This window comes from Rattus norvegicus, chromosome 10 (genome assembly GCF_036323735.1).
Source record: "Rattus norvegicus strain BN/NHsdMcwi chromosome 10, GRCr8, whole genome shotgun sequence".
Lineage (NCBI taxonomy): Eukaryota > Metazoa > Chordata > Mammalia > Rodentia > Muridae > Rattus > Rattus norvegicus.
In genome coordinates this window covers 6,724,620-6,741,698 of record NC_086028.1, presented here as the reverse complement: position 1 = coordinate 6,741,698, position 17,079 = coordinate 6,724,620, and the positions used below count along the sequence as shown (strand labels likewise).

Genomic DNA, 17,079 nt, shown 5'->3' with positions numbered 1-17,079 from the left:
GTTCCTCTTTCTCCACATCCTTGCCAGCATTTGCTGTCACCTGAGTTTTTGAACTTAGCCATTCTCACTGGTGTGAGGTGAAATCTCAGGGTTGTTTTGATTTGCATTTCCCTTATGACTAAAGATGTTGAACATTTCTTTAGGTGTTTCTCAGCCATTCGGCATTCCTCAGCTGTGAATTCTTTGTTTAGCTCTGAACCCCATTTTTTTTTGGTTCTTTTTTTTGGAGCTGGGTCCCGAACCCAGGACCTTGCTCTTCCTAGGTAAGCGCTCTACCACTGAGCTAAATCCCCAGCCCTACTGAACCCCATTTTTAATAGGGTTATTTGTCTCCCTGTGGTCTAACTTCTTGAGTTCTTTGTATATTTTGGATATAAGGCCTCTATCTGTTGTAGGATTGGTAAAGATCTTTTCCCAATCTGTTGGTTGCCGTTTTGTCCTAACCACAGTGTCCTTTGCCTTACAGAAGCTTTGCAGTTTTATGAGATCCCATTTGTCGATTCTTGATCTTAGAGGATAAGCCATTGGTGTTTTGTTCAGGAAATTTTTTCCAGTGCCCATGTGTTCGAGATGCTGCCCTACTTTTTCTTCTATTAGTTTGAGTGTGTCTGGTTTGATGTGGAGGTCCTTGATCCACTTAGACTTAAGCTTTGTACAGGGTGATAAGGATGGATCGATCTGCATTCTTCTACATGTTGACCTCCAGTTGAACCAGCACCATTTGCTGAAAATGCTATCTTTTTTCCATTGGATGGTTTTGGCTCCTTTGTCAAAAATCAAGTACCCATGGGTGTGTGGGTTCATTTCTGGGTCTTCAATTCTGTTCCATTGGTCTATCTGTCTGTCTCTGTACCAATACCATGCAGCTTTTATCACTATTGTTCTGTAATACTGCTTGAGTTCAGGGATAGTAATTCCCCCTGAAGTCCTTTTATTGTTGAGCATAGTTTTAGCTCTCCTGGGTTTTTTGTTATTCCGGATGAGTTTGCAAATTGTTCTGTCTAACTCTTTGAAGAATTGGATTGGTATTTTGATGGGGATCGCATTGAATCTGTAGATCGCTTTTGGTAAATGGCCATTTTTACTATATTAATCCTGCCAATCCATGAGCATGGGAGATCTTTCCATCTTCTGAGGTCTTCTTCAATTTCTTTCTTCAGAGTCTTGAAGTTCTTATTGTACAAATCTTTTACTTGCTTGGTTAAAGTCACACCAAGGTACTTTATATTATTTGGGTCTATTATGAAGGGTGTCGTTTCCCTAATTTCTTTCTCGGCTTGTTTCTCTTTTGTGTAGAGGAAGGCTACTGATTTATTTGAGTTAATTTTATACCCAGCCACTTTGCTGAAGGTGTTTATCAGCTTTAGTAGTTCTCTGGTGGAACTTTTGGGATCACTTAAATATACTATCATATCATCAGCAAATAGTGATATTTTTACTTCTTCTTTTCCGATCTGTATCCCCTTGACCTCCTTTTGTTGTCTGATTGCTCTGGCTAGAACGTCAAGAACTATATTGAATAAGTAGGGAGAGAGTGGGTAGCCTTGTCTAGTCCCTGATTTTAATGGGATTGCTTCAAGTTTCTCTCCATTTAGTTTAATGTTAGCAACTGGTTTGCTGTATATGGCTTTTACTATGTTTAGGTATAGGCCTTGAATTCCTATTCTTTCCAGGACTTTTATCATGAAGGGGTGTTGAATTTGGTCAAATGCTTTCTCAGCATCTAATGAAATGATCATGTGGTTTTGTTCTTTCAGTTTGTTTATATAATGGAACACGTTGATGGTTTTCCGTATATTAAACCATCCCTGCATGCCTGGGATGAAGCCTACTTGATCATGGTGGATGATTGCTTTGATGTGGTCTTGGATTCGGTTTGCCAGAATTTTATTGAGTATTTTTGCGTCGATATTCATAAGGGAAATTGGTCTGAAGTTCTCTTTCTTTGTTGGGTCTTTGTGTGGTTTAGGTATAAGAGTAATTGTGGCTTCATAGAAGGAATTCGGTAGTGCTCCATCTGTTTCAATTTTGTGGAATAGTTTGGATAATATTGGTATGAGGTCTTCTATGAAGGTCTGCTAGAATTCTGCACTAAACCTGTCTGGACCTGGGCTCTTTTTGGTTGGGAGACCTTTAATAACTGCTTCTATTTCCTTAGGAGTTATCGGGTTGTTTAACTGGTTTATCTGTTCCTGATTTAACTTCGGTACCTGGTATCTGTCTAGGAAATTGTCCATTTCCTTCAGATTTTCAAGTTTTGTTGAATATAGGCTTTTATAGTAAGATCTGATGATTTTTTGAATTTCCTCTGAATCTGTAGTTATGTCTCCCTTTTCATTTCTGATTTTGTTAATTTGGACACACTCTCTGTGTCCTCTCGTTAGTCTGGCTAAGGGTTTATCTATCTTGTTGATTTTCTCAAAGAACCAACTTTTGGTTCTGTTGATTCTTTCTATGGTCCTTTTTGTTTCTACTTGGTTGATTTCAGCTCTGAGTTTGATTATTTCCTGCCTTCTACTCCTCCTGGGTGTATTTGCTTCTTTTTGTTCTAGAGCTTTTAGGTGTGCTGTCAAGCTGGTGACATATGCTCTTTCCTGTTTCTTTCTGCAGGCACTCAGAACTATGAGTTTTCCTCTTAGCACAGCTTTCATTGTGTCCCATAAGTTTGGGTAGGTTGTACCTTCATTTTCATTAAATTCTAAAAAGTCTTCAATTTCTTTCTTTATTTCTTCCTTGACCAGGTTATCGTTGAGTAGAGCATTGTTCAATTTCCACGTATATGTGGGCATTCTTCCCTTCTTGTTATTGAAGACGAGTTTTAGGCCGTGATGGTCCGATAGCATGCATGGGATTATTTCTATCTTTCTGTACCTGTTGAGGCCCATTTTTTGACCAATTATATGGTCAATTTTGGAGAAAGTACTATGAGGAGCTGAGAAGAAGGCATATCCTTTTGCTTTAGGATAGAATGTTCTATAAATATCTGTTAAGTCCATTTGGTTCATGACTTCTCTTAGTCTGTCTACATCAGTTTAATTTCTGTTTCCATGATCTGTCCATTGATGAGAGTGGGGTGTTGAAATCTCCCACTATTATTGTGTGAGGTGCAATGTGTGTTTTGAGCTTTAGTAAAGCTTCTTTTACGTATGTAGGTGCCCTTGTATTTGGGGCATAGATATTTAGGATTGAGAGTTCATCTTGGTGGATTTTTCCTTTGATGAATATGAAGTGTCCTTCCTTATCTTTTTTGATGACTTTTAGTTGAAAATTGATTTTATTTGATATTACAATGGCTACTCCAGCTTGCTTCTTCTGACCATTTGCTTGAAAAGTTGTTTTCCAGCCTTTCACTCTGAGGTAGTGTCTGTCTTTGTCTCTGAGGTGTGTTTCCTGTAGGCAGCAGAATGCAGGGTCCTCGTTGCGTATCCAGTTTGTTAATCTATGTCTTTTTATTGGGGAGTTGAGGCCATTGATGTTGAGAGATATTAAGGAATAGTGATTCTTGCTTCCTGTTATATTCATATTTGGGTATGAGGTTATGTTTGTGTGCTTTTCTTCTCTTTGTTTTGTTGCCAAGACCAGTAGTTTTTTGCTTCTTCTAGGGTATAGCTCGCCTCCTTATGTTGGGCTTTACCATTTATTATCCTTTGTAGTGCTGGATTTGTAGAAAGATATTGTGTAAATTTGGTTTTGTCATGGAATATCTTGGTTTCTCCATCTATGTTAATTGAGAGTTTTGCAGGATACAGTAACCTGGGCTGGCATTTGTGTTCTCTTAGGGTCTGTATGACATCTGTCCAGGATCTTCTGGCTTTCGTAGTCTCTGGCGCAAAGTCTGGTGTGATTCTCATAGGTCTGCCTTTATATGTTACTTGACCTTTTTCGCTTACTGCTTTTAATATTCTGTCTTTATTTTGTGCATTTGGTGTTTTGACTATTATGTGACAGGAGGAGTTTCTTTTCTGGTCCAATCTATTTGGAGTTCTGTAGGCTTCTTGTATGCTTATGGGTATCTCTTTCTTTAGGTTAGGGAAGTTCTCTTCTATGATTTTGTTGAAGATATTTACTGCTCCTTTGAGCTGGGAGTCTTCACTCTCTTTGAAGTTTGAACTCTCTTAGGTTTGATCTTCTCATTCAGTCCTGGATTTCCTGTATGTTTTGGTCCAGTAGCTTTTTCTGGTTTACATTATCTTTGACTGTTCAGTCGATGATTTCTATGACATCTTCTGCTCCTGAGATTCTCTCTTCTATCTCTTGTATTCTGTTGGTGAAGCTTGTATCTACGGCTCCTTGTCTCTTCTTTTGGTTTTCTATATCCAGGGTTGTTTCCATGTGTTCTTTCTTGATTGCTTCTATTTCCATTTTTAATTCCTTCAACTGTTTGATTGTGTTTTCCTGGAATTCTTTCAGGGATTTTTGTGATTCCTCTCTGTAGGCTTCTACTTGTTTATTTATGTTTTCCTGTGTTTCTCTAAGGGAGTTCTTCATGTCTTTCTTGAAGTCCTCCAGCATCATGATCAAGTATGATTTTGAAACTAGATCTTGCTTTTCTGGTGTGTTTGGATATTCCGTGTATGCTTTGGCGGGAGAATTGGGCTCCGATGATGCCATGTAGTCTTGGTTTCTGTTGCTTAGGTTCCTGTGCTTGCCTCTCGCCATCAGATTATCTCTAGTGTTACTTTGTTCTGCTATTGCTGACAGTGGCTAGACTGTCCTATAAGCCTGTGTGTCAGGGGTGCTGTAGACCTGTTTTTCTGTTTTCTTTCAGTCAGTTATGGGGACAGAGTGTTCTGCTTTCGGGAGTGTAGTTTTTCCTACCTACAGGTCTTCAGCTGTTCCTGTGGGCCTGTGTCCTGAGTTCACTAGGCAGGTCGATTGGAGCAGGAAGGTTTGTCTTACCTGTGGTCCCAAGGTTCAAGTTTGCTCGTGAGGTGTTGCTTATGAGCTCTCTGTGGGGGCAGCAACCAGGAAGATCTACTAAATTCCTTCTATGAAGCCACAATTACACTTATACCTAAACCACACAAAGACCCAACAAAGAAAGAAAACTTCAGACCAATTTTCCTTATAAATATCAATGCAAAAATACTCAATAAAATTCTCGCAAACTGAATCCAAGAATATATCAAAACAATCATCCATCATGATCAAGTAGGCTTCATTCCAGTGATGCAGAGATGGTTCAATATATGGAAATCTACCAACGTAATCCACTATATAAACAAACTCAAAGAAAAAAAACCACATGATTGTCTTATTAGATGCTGAGAATACATTTGACAAAATTCAATACCCCTTCATGTTAAGTCTTGGAAAGATCAGGAATTCAAGGCTCATACCTAAACATAGTAGAAGCCATATATAGCAAAACCAGTAGCCAACATCAAACTAAATTGAGAGAAACTTGAAGCAATCCCACTAAAATCAGGGTCTAGACAAGGCTGCCCAGTCTCTCCATACTTCTTCAATATAATACTCGAAATCCTAGCCAGAGCAATCAGACAACAAAAGGAGGTCAAGGGGATACAGATCGGAAAGGAAAAAGTCAAAACATCACTATTTGCAGATGATATGATAGTATACTTAATTGACCACGAAAGTTCACCAGAGAACTACTAAGCCTGATAAACACCTTCAGCAAAGTGGCTGGGTATAAAATTAACTCAAACAAATCAGTAGCCTTCCTCTACTCAAAGAATAAAGAGGCTGAGAAAGAAATAAATTAGGGAAATTACATCCTTCACAATAGTCATAAATAATATAAAATACCTCAATGTGACTCTAATGAAGCAGGTGAATGATCTGTATGACAAGAACTTCAAGTCTCTGAAGAAAGAAATTGAAAAAAATCTCAGATGATGGAAAGATCTTCTATGCTCATGGATTGGCAGGATTAATATAGTACAAATAACCATCTTGCTGAAAGAAATCTACAGATTCAATGCAATCCCCATCAAAATCCCAACTCAATTCTTCAGAGAGTTAAAAAGAGCAATTTGTAAATTCATTTGGAATAACCAAAAACACAGGAAAGCAGAAACTATTCTTCACAATAAAAGAACTTCTGGGGGAATCACTATTCCTGACCTCAAGATGTATTACAGAGCAATAGTGATAAAAACTGTATGGGCAGGCAGGTAGATCAATGGAATAGAACTGAAGACCCAGAAATGAACCCACATACCTATGGTCACTTGATCTTTGACAAAGGAGCGGAAACCATCCAATGGAAAAAAGATAGCATTTTCACCAAATGGTGTTGGTTCAACTGGAGGTCAGCATGTAGAAGAATGCAAAGTTGATCCATTCTTATTGCCCCATAGCTCAAGTCCAAGTGGATCAATGACCTCCACATAAAACCAGATACACTCAAACTGGTAGAAGAAAAAGTTGGGAAGAGCCTTGAACACATGAGCACTGGGAAAAATTTCCTGAACAGAACACCAATGGCTTATCCTCTAAGATCAAGAATCGACAAATGGTACCTCATAAAAATGCAAAGTTTCTGTAAGGCAAAGGACACTGTTATTAGGACAAAACAGCAACCAACAGATTGGGAAAAGATCTTACATCCGATAGAGGACTATTATTTAATATATACAAAGAACTCAATAAGTTTGACTCCGGAGAATCAAATAACCCTATTAAAAATGGGGTACAGAGCTAAACAAAGAATTCTCAGCTGAAGAATATTGAATGGCTGAGAAGTACCTAAAGAAATGTTCAACATCCTTAGTCATCAGGGAAATGCAAATCAAAACAACACTGAGATTCTACCTCACACCAGTCAGAATGCCTAAGATAAAAATCTCAGGTGACAACAGATGCTGGTGAAGATGTGGAAAAGAGGAACACTTCTCCACTGTTCGTGAAATTGTAAGCTGGTACAGCCACTCTGGAAATCAGTCTGGAGGTTTCTCAGAAAATTGGACATACCTGAGGACTCAGCTATACCTCTCCTGGGCATAAACCCAACTGATGCTCCAATATATAACAAGGACACATGCTCCATTATGTTCATAGCAGCCTTATTTATAATAGGTAGAAGCTGGAAAGAACCCAGATGTCTTTCAACAGAGGAATGGATACAGAAAATGTGGTACATCTTCACAATAGAGTACTACTCAGCTATCAAAAACAATGACTTCATGAAATTCAGAGGTAAATGGATGGAGCTAAAAAATATCACCCTGAAGATGTAACCCAATCACAAAAATCACCCATGGTATGTACTTACTGATAAGTGGATATTAGTCCAAATGTTTGGATTACCCAAGATACAATCCACAGACCTTATGAAGCTCAAGAAGAAGGATGACCGAAGTGTGGATACTTCAGTCTTTCTTAGAAGGGGGAAGATAAAGATTCATAGGAAGAGATATAGAGACAAACTTTAGAGCAGAGACTGAAGGATGGCCATTCAGAGCCTGTCCTACCTGGGAATCCAGCCCATATACATACAGCCACCAAACCCAAACCATACTGTTGATGTGAAGAAGTGCATTTTGACAGGAGCCTGATATAGCTGTCTCCTGAGAGGCTCTGCCAGAGCCTTACAAATACAGAGGTGAATGCTCATAGCCAAACATTGAAGTAAAAATGTGGTCCCCATTGGAGGAGTTAGAGAAAGGATTGAAGGAGCTAAGGGGTTTGTAACCCTTTAAGAACAACAATATCAACCAAACAGAGTTTTCAGGGACTAAACCACTATCCAAAGAGTACACATGGACAGACCCATGTCTCCAGCTGCATATGTAGCAGAGGATGGCCTTGTTGAGCACCAATGGGTGGAGAAGCCCTTGACCCTGCCAAGGCTGGACCCCCCCCAGTGTAGGGAAATATTAGGGTGGGGAGGCGGGAAGGGGTGGGTGGTTGGGTGGGGGATCACCCTCATAGAAGAAGGGGGAGTAGGAATGGGATAGGGAATTTATGAACAGGAAACCAGAAAAGGGGATAACATTTGAAATGTAAATAAAAAATATCCAATAAAAAAGTGAAAAAATAAAAAGAATTGCCATGGTCATGGTGTCTCTTCATAACAATGAAACACTAATACAGAGGGAAACTGTATTTGGAGTGAAATATATGAGAAAATAAATTAATAAAAAAATTTAAAAAGTAAAATAACTTGAGAAGCAATGCTATTTACAATGGTTGGGCGGACCTCAGTAATTCAGGAATAAATTTGATGAAAAAGGTGAATGATATTTTTTATGGGAGGGGTGGAACCAAGTCTTTCAATGTAGTTCTGGCAGCCATGAAGCTCATAGTAGATCAGACTGGCTTCTCACTCACAGAAATCCACCTGTTTTGGCTCATGAATACTAGGATTAAAGATATGTACAATCACACGTGGCCTGAGATGAATAATTTTATAATGAAAGGTAAACTTTAAAAATTGAAGAGGACACAGTATCCTATGCACATGGATTGGAAGCATCAGTGTTGTTTAAATGCTCATACTGCCCAAAGCAATCCATACATTTAATACAATTCCCATCACTATACCAATGGCATTCCTCAGAGAATCAGAAAAGAAGGGTCAAGTTTTATATGGATTCACGGAATCTCTGGATAGCCAAAACCATCTTTAGCAGAATGAAAAACAAGCCACAAAAGTGAGAAGACATCACGTGGCCTGACTTGAAAGTGGACTCCAAAGCTGTAGTGGTCAAAACAGCGTGATATTGACATCAGAACATGAGTACAGCCTAGTCCCCAGCTGTCCACACCCACAAGAACCACACTTTTCAACAAGGACTCAGGTCAACAGGTCGCCTTGAGGTGCACTTGAGAAAGTACACTGAGTCAGCTGACAAACAATGTCAACAACACAGCAGAACCTTCCCTCCAAGCACTTCTAGAGGGTCATATAAACAACTCTATTCAGAAAACATTTAATAAAATGATGATGCTCTTTAAGACTTACTACAGACCAGGGATTACACAAAACACTTTAATTATCCCATGTAGTCCTTGCAGATGTTCTCTGAGTTAGGTGTTACTATTCCCATTTAAGAAACGAAGAATAATTTAATATACCTATGGGACATTGTTGATGTCTGTTGCACCTCATCACAAACTCAAGGTTTCTAGAACCAAACATTATGCCCTTAACTACTTCAGCAGCCTGTACTGTGGATACAATACAGAGGCCAAGATGACTAGTTTTTATTGTCAACTTGACACAACATAAAATCACTTGGGAGGAGAGTTTTCACAAGGAGTTGTCTAGACCAGAATGACCTGGGAACATATCTGTGGGCTACTGTCTTGATTACGCTTATTGGTGTGGGTATCCCTGGGTACCATGGACATCCCCTGGGCAGTGGATCCTGAACTGTACACCTGTGAGACAGTATAAGCAGTAACAAGCACACATGCATTGTTTTCTTTCTGATCTCGACTGTGGATGCATTCCAACTAGCTGCCCTGAGTTCCTGTCACCTTAACTTCTTCATGATAATGAACCGTGGCCCAGAAGTGTGAACCAAATAAACAGTGATGGGTTGTTTCCACTGGACACATTGGGAGCAGGGGTAAATGGGGCTTGAGAAAGCTGTTAAAACGATGTTCCAAACATCTCAACTGAGTCTTGAAGGTGACCCAGGCTAGAGAGGCAAACATTGAAATCACACACAGCACAGTAGAGCAGCCCATGTTTGGGCTGTGGCCGGATCTGGGAGAAGATTACAGCATGATGGATGCTATGTGGGTGCAGGAGATACTCAGGGAGCGATTGCAAAGCTTCCGGTCCTCTCTTGTGAGGTTTAGGTCTTGTGCTGCAGACAGAGGGGGCAGGGAGTGGAAACCATTAGTTTCATGATTTTGATGGATCCTATTATTTGGAAAGAAGAAAGACACAGAAGTACCATTGTTTACAGATAATATAATTATCAAACTGTGGATAGCTATCTGGAAAAGCCTCAGAAATATCGAGGAAGGCAGTAAGAGAACAACAAGAGAAAAAAATACACACAAAAATCAATAGTCTCCTAATACATTAGCAACAAACGGAATGTGCAATGGAAGACAACCCTGTTCCCTCACGGCAGCAAAAACACTTTTAAAAAATCCTTAAGGAATCAACGTAAGTCATTGAAGAAAATGACTGTGAAATCCCCTGATTTAATGTAGAAACATATCATGTTCCAAAAGGGCCAGACACCCTCCTTAATTAATTTACTGGCTTAATGCAATTACAATATAAATCTCAGCAGAGCATTTTGTGGGAAATTTGACAGGGTGGTTTTTAAGATGCCTTTGGACAAATAAATGAATGAAAAGAGCCAAGGGAAGAAAATGTAGAGATGTTAACCAAGTGAGGTTGTAACGTGTCTAGTATCCATGAGTGCTAGAGTTGTAACCAATCCGAACGTGTGGTATAGGTTGAGCTAGTGAGAATTTCAGTATGGGAGTGTGTGGGGGTCATGAAGTCCCCCAACCCCTTCTGAGACCTATTGGCAGTTGATGGCTGATGCAAGGAGAAGAGTTCATTTTCTTTAGGGATGTGACCTAGAAAGCGTGTTAACCAAGATAGCCCTTGTACACATAGATGGAATTAAGTGGGTTTAAAGAGTACATGAAGTTGAGAGGGAAATGTGATGGGGGGACACTGGAGAGGTTGGAGGGGAGGGATGGCAAGTGGATATAACCTAAACTCATGCTATGTGTCTATTATATTTTCAAACAATAAAGAGAGGTAAGTAAAACAGAATATAGGGACCCATAACATGTAAACACACTACACACAGAGAGCAAGACAAATATACCATGAAAGTATGGAGCATGGTAAATTTCAAATCATTCTGGAGCCCAAGAATTATTCAGAACAATGCTGGTTAGCTGTTTGGGAAAAATAGAGGAGGACCTACCTTGAAGGGATCTGCCAAGCGAAGTCTCCAGTAGCTGTAACTCATCTTCCTCTCTTGCTTCCTACTTGACTTCCCCATCCCTGTGGGCTTGAGGCAGCCCTGTCTTGCTCCTTATAGCTCAGCATTCGCTGCAATGACTTAAAAGTCTCTCTTCATTTTGGCAAGCAAACCACAAACACCCAATAGACTGCCACTTTACTGTGTTCATGTGCTTATCCTCTGAAATATAGCAATGCATATATTTTATTATGTGGATTGGCAAATACCCTTCATCCCCTTTCTGAGGGCAGGATGTCTTTAAAGTCCCCAACCCAGTAACCACACTACAGGTATGAACTTCAGCAACTCCCGGGGAAAAACAGGAAACACAGTCTCATTCATAAATGGCTTTGTTTTCCTCCAACTTACTTTGACCTTACTGGTGATGGTCTCTACCTAGCTATGGATCATTTATTTCTCATGCATGACTTAATTAGACCACAGATAGGAGAGGTACCAAGAAAAGACAACCATTTTAGCATCTGAGAACATTTGCTTATCTTTTTATTCCAATACATATTAAGCTCCTATTCCATGATACAACGTTCCAAATATCAATAGGTGATCTACATTTGGGCACTTTTCCATGTATTATTTCGGAGTTCTCTGCTAGTCTGTCTGTCTGTCTTATTTTTCGCATTTTTGTTTTCCAGACTTGATACAACCATTAGTATTCTTGAGTCATTTCTGTGTTATTGCCTTTCCTCATTGAGAAACACACACACACACACACACACACTCACACTCACACAAGAAATTCTTTATGCATTGATAATCTCCACTTGAAACACCCTGTTCTGGAAATTGCTGTGATGGGTCTGAAGTTTTCCTCCTCCAGGTGGAGAAATGTCATCAAAGCTTGTCATCCATGCAGAAGACTTGAACGCAGACCACGTGAGGCCTGTGCTCACTTTCTTTACTTTCATTACTAGACAGCTTAGATCATTTAGTCATAGCCCATTCACTCCCAACCACCTCTCCACTTCAAGTGAAACGATGCCTCTGGTATTTGCCTCTGTAGAGGGTCCTATGGCTCCCAACAGTGGCTGACTATTGGAACACACCCTCCCAGGAGAATGAGTGCTTGAAATTCTGTTCTGATTTCACCCTAATACCTGGAGCCATTGTCAGAATTGCCTCTGCATGTCCAAGGCTACTTCAAGTTAACTTCTACATCTCTGATGAACTCTTGGGGCATGCCATGAAGAGTAATACACACCCTGAACTCTTTCCACCAACAACTATCACCAGTAATGGTTTTGTTGCTATAATTGCACACCTACAGCCCTATTCTAAGTAGTTCCACTTCCAATTTCAGTTTAATTTTACCAGGCTTCTTTCCACTGAGATTCACTTTTTTTCCTCGCATACACATTGCTTTAAAATGTCCATCAAAAGGAAAATTTCTGAGCTAGTAAATATTTAAATTCACCTTTCCTATTTGTAAATCCTGTAAACATTTCACTGGAGCTGGAGTTACAGGTGGTTATGAACAGCCTGATTTGAGTGGTGGAAAATAAACTCGGGCCTTCCGAAAGAGCAGCAAGGGCTCCACATCACTGAGCAATCTCTTTAGCCAAGTTTAACTTCATATTTTAAAACTAGATCTACAAAAATATTATTTCTAAGTGACAGTTATGTGGAAAGCATTTTTGAGATGACATCATCCCAGCACGTCAGTATACACTGTCAGTTTTCTGTGCATTATATTTTCTCTCTCCTTCCTTTCTTCCTGCCCTACTTTCCTCTTCTGTTGTTTTTCCTCCTCCTTTGCACCTCTCTTTTCACCCTTCCTATGACAGAAGTCTGGAAAGGACAAGGAAGACGTGCGGGAGGAAAGAGGCAGCAGCAGCAGCCTCCTAGGCTCAGAGTGCTGATGGGAGACAGGGCTGGCAGGATGCTGGCCACAGCCATGGCTGCCACAGTTGGCACAGCTTGGACCTGCCTTGTTGGCTGGACAGCAGGCTGCTGTTGGTGTCAGTTTTCTGTCACTGTGGTTCCTCTGCTTAGCTACTTAGAAGAAGGCATTCATGTGGGAAGTGCTGAGCTGGCTAAGAGCCTGTCTCCATCTAATTCACAAAGGATTCACAAGTATATTGATTTTATTTTTTTAATTTTTCCATCTTTGAAATTACTATAAAACAAAACTTCAGAATTTATATTACCTATAGTATTACATAACTAGTGAGAGAGTATAGAAAATACTTTTATAGGAAAATCATAAACATATAAAAATAAGCATATGATCTCATAGAAAAATAAAGTGAACCAGAAGGGCTTTGATATTGATGTTGCCTTGGGGGTGCAGATCTACCGTTTGTCTTTACTGGATGTAGGATCTATCTGACAGATCCCTTGGTCTTGCTCTGCTATAACCCCGGGTAAAAAGCTGGCCACTTGGTGAAGTGCTTAGATATGCAGGCACTTGATTCTAGTACCCACAAAAAAGCCAGGAACAATAAAATGTCCCTGCAATCTTGGCACTGGGAAGATGGAAGAGGGGGGACCTCTGGGCTTGCTGGTCAACCAGTCTACCTACATCAGCAAACTCCAGGTTCAGTGAGAGACCTTGTCTGAAAATAAGGAAGAGATTGGTTCAGGAAGAAACCTGAATTCAGTCTCTGGCTTCCACAGGCATGTACAAGCACACATTCACACATGGCCACAAACACCACTTCTCAAGGTAATATACCAATATTCCAATATTATTTGACAATCAAATAAAATAAACATGTTTATTAATATTCTATATTGGCTGCTTCATAGAAACCAATTAGTATGAGTTATTTAAAGGCCTTCGCCAAATCTTTCTTTTAACTCATATCAAATTTTGTAGGCCTAAAGTTTGTCAAGAATATTTATTCCTCTAACAATGGTTGCCCAACAGGAAGTTACCACGTACAGTTTTAGCTACTGTCACTTTTACTTTCTGCTAATTATTCTACCACATCTAATTTTTTCCTCCGGTTAATTTTTTTCTCTTTGCAGATTTCGGTGTCTTCCAAAAGCTGTGATTCCTCAGTCAGTGTTCCCGCTCTAACAGACTTCGCTGTGTGTAGATTTAACAGCTGTCTGCTTCCGTTTGTGTTATGTATCTTCGTGAGTTAGACGCATGATGTAGTCTGGAAGACAAACAGCGTTTTGCCATCTCTTGCATTGAAAAACTCATTTGCAGACTAATCTGTAGATATGGGGTGCACCCAAGTCTTAGAATGGCACACGGTATGCGAGGCTTTTCCTATATCTCACTTCTCATCTGAGATGTAGCCTAGAAGACCAAAATGCCAGGGCAAGGTCCAACCTCAAAGACCCCTGTTGTGTGACTTTCTTTGGGGAGTTGCGAGTAAAGGTCTCTTTACCCCAGGGAAGTCACTAGTAATGAACTAACGAAAGAATTTCATTGAAGTCCTTAGTGACCCAATGAGTCTAGTGGACGATGGATGACTCAAAGGCAGCTGCATTGCCAAGAATATTACCCCACTGGGGGGGATGACTCCCAGAAACTGCATCTGTGGAATTCCCTGTGCCACCTGCATGTGGCTCAGCTGCCTGGAAACTCTCCTCTCCCTAGCAACTTTTACTGTTTGTATTCTCTGGGAGGGACCTTGTGAATCTTGTAACCTCCAGGAGCTTCCTGAGACTTGTTGGAGTTTCTTCTTTAGTCTTAAGGGATCTCCTTCCAAGAGTGACTGGCTCAATTTAGGTAGAGAAAGGAGCTACACAACACCCCTTTGTCATGAAGAGTTCAGATGGCTATGGATGGTTTCATCTATTTGGGACATTGCTTCAGAGACTTGAAAATGAAGGTAGTAGAAGCAGCTTGGGGAGTTGAGTCTAAAAGTCTGGGTCTCAGATCTCAGCCCTTACAGACCACATTTTAGCATCCAAGAATTGGGGAACTCTTGGTCTTTTCAAAGCTCACCTTAAAGATGGTCACCTCTAGGGTAGTGGTCATTCTTACCTTCAGAATTTTGAGGACCAAGGGACATTCAAGTTTCATTTCTTGATGTGATACCATACCCAAACAAAAAGCTAGTTAGAGGAGAAAGGGAGGAGTTATTTTTGCTTATAGTTCTATCATTATAGCAAGGTCACAACAGTGGAAGCATGAAGCAACTAGCCACATCACACCCATAGACAAGAGCAAAAAGAAATAGATTTAATGCATACTTAGCTCGCAGCCAGATTTCTGTACTCTTAGGCAGTCTAAGTTCAAAACCTGGGAAAACTGGAACCACCTACTTTCAGGCTGCATTTTCCCACATCAGTTAAGGCAATCTCCCACAGACATGCATCAGGCCAACTTGATCTAGGCAACCCCTCATTGAAACTCTCCTCCCTGTGATTCTAGACTCTGTCAAGTGCACAATTAAATCCAACCATCATGAGGAAGATGGTACATTGAACATGTTCTCCTTGGAGATACACAGTACAGCGAACACTGAAAAGTTCTGATGATCAAGAATACCCTATGCTTGCTCTATCCAATAGGTCCTTCTGTGATGATCACAACGTGGTCAACTGACATTTTCCAGCCTTGTTCCTATCAGTCGCAGGAAGCTGTCAAGCACTTGAAAGGTGGCGAGTGAGTAAGGGATTGAACAATTCTTAGATTCATTTATCTGATAACAGATGTAATTCCCTTCCTCATGCTTGGCTGTAAGTATCGAGTGCCGATTGCTTGGTTGATTGATTGACTCATTCATTCATTCACTCATTCATTCATTCACTCATTCATTCATTCACCCTCCCTCAGATGTAGCATCTGAACATTGGAGAAAACCCAGGAAAACTATCAAAATCAGCTTCTTCATAATTAAACCCACAGCCTACTTTGCTTTTAACAAACGTTTGTGATCCTTAGGCATATCACCATGTATTAATTCCTATGACTGGACAGCAAATTGATATAAACTTTAGTGGATTAAATTTATTATTCTCATGGTTTCTGTGGATTGGGAATTTGAGGCAGTTTGGATGTGCAAGATGGGTTGGCTTTGTCATGAAGTTGGAGTCAGTGGGTGAGTGACATGGGACTATTCCCTTCATGTCTAGTAACTTATGCTGATGGGTGGAAGCTCTCCACAACTAAGGCTCCTTGGTTATCACTTTCTGTTTCTAGAACAGTGGTTCTCAACCTCTGGGTTGTGACCCATTTGGAGGTTACATACCAGATATCCTACTGTGCTGACTGGGTTTGTGTGTCAACTTGACACAAGCTGGAGTTATCATAGAGAAAGGAGTCTTGGTTGAAGAAATGCCTCCATGAGAACGAGCTATAATGCATTTTCTCAACTATCGACCAAGTTGGGAGGACCCAGCCCATTGTGGGTGGTGTCATCCCTGGGCTGGTGGTCTTGGGTTCTATAAGAGAGCAAGCTGAGCAAGCCAGGGGAAGCAAGCCAGTAAGTAACATCCCTCCATGGCCTTTGTATCAGTTTCTGCTTCCTGACCTGCTGGAGTTCCAGTCCTGACTTCCTTTGGTGATGAACAGCAATGTGGAAGTGTAAGCTGAGTAAACCCTTTCCTCCCCAACTTGCTTCTTGGTCACGATGTTTGTGCAGGAATAGAAACCCCGACTACAACACCTGCATATCAGATATTTATATTACTATTCATAACAGTAACTAATTATAGTTATTAAGTAGCAATGAAATAATTTTATGATTGTGTGGCTAGCGCAACACTTTATTAAAGGGTTCTAGCATTAGGAAGATTGCAAATAACCAATCTAGATGCTTTTCAACATTCAGGAAAAATGGGATCCTTAGTTGTCATAGTCTTCCAAAGACAGAGAGGGAGAGATAGAAAAAAGGAAGTGAGTGTTTGTGTGTGTGTATGCACGTGTGCGTATGTGCACGCATTTGTTCAGAAAGGGGAGATGCACACCATTCGATAGTTACTTTCTGTCATTGTGGTAAACATTTGAAAAGAGTGACTTACATAGAAAATTACTTCTTTAACGGAGGAGTTATTAATTTTGACCCACAATTTTAGAGATTTTATCCCACTATGGCCCCCATGCCTTCTGGCCTATGATGAGGCCAAGCATCATGATGGGGTTAAGTTGATCACTTCATGTTTGCCAAGAGCAAAGAGAGCAGAAAAGACTTGGTAATAAGCACCTTCCCCAAGTGATCTATTTCTTCCAGGAAGGTCCCTCCTG

At 40.3% G+C, this 17,079-nt stretch overlaps 1 long non-coding RNA gene across 4 annotated transcripts in view; it reads left to right on the top strand.

The window, feature by feature from the left end:
* Positions 1-15,857, top strand: part of LOC497861 (similar to 60S ribosomal protein L23a) — a 30,874-nt gene extending 15,017 nt beyond the window's left edge. For all 4 annotated transcript variants that reach the window (XR_005489999.2, XR_005490002.2, XR_010055293.1 and 1 more), the window contains one exon: positions 13,902-15,857. This is a non-coding gene — a long non-coding RNA (similar to 60S ribosomal protein L23a). The remainder of the gene's footprint in view (positions 1-13,901) is intronic.
* Positions 15,858-17,079: the final 1,222 nt, after the last annotated feature.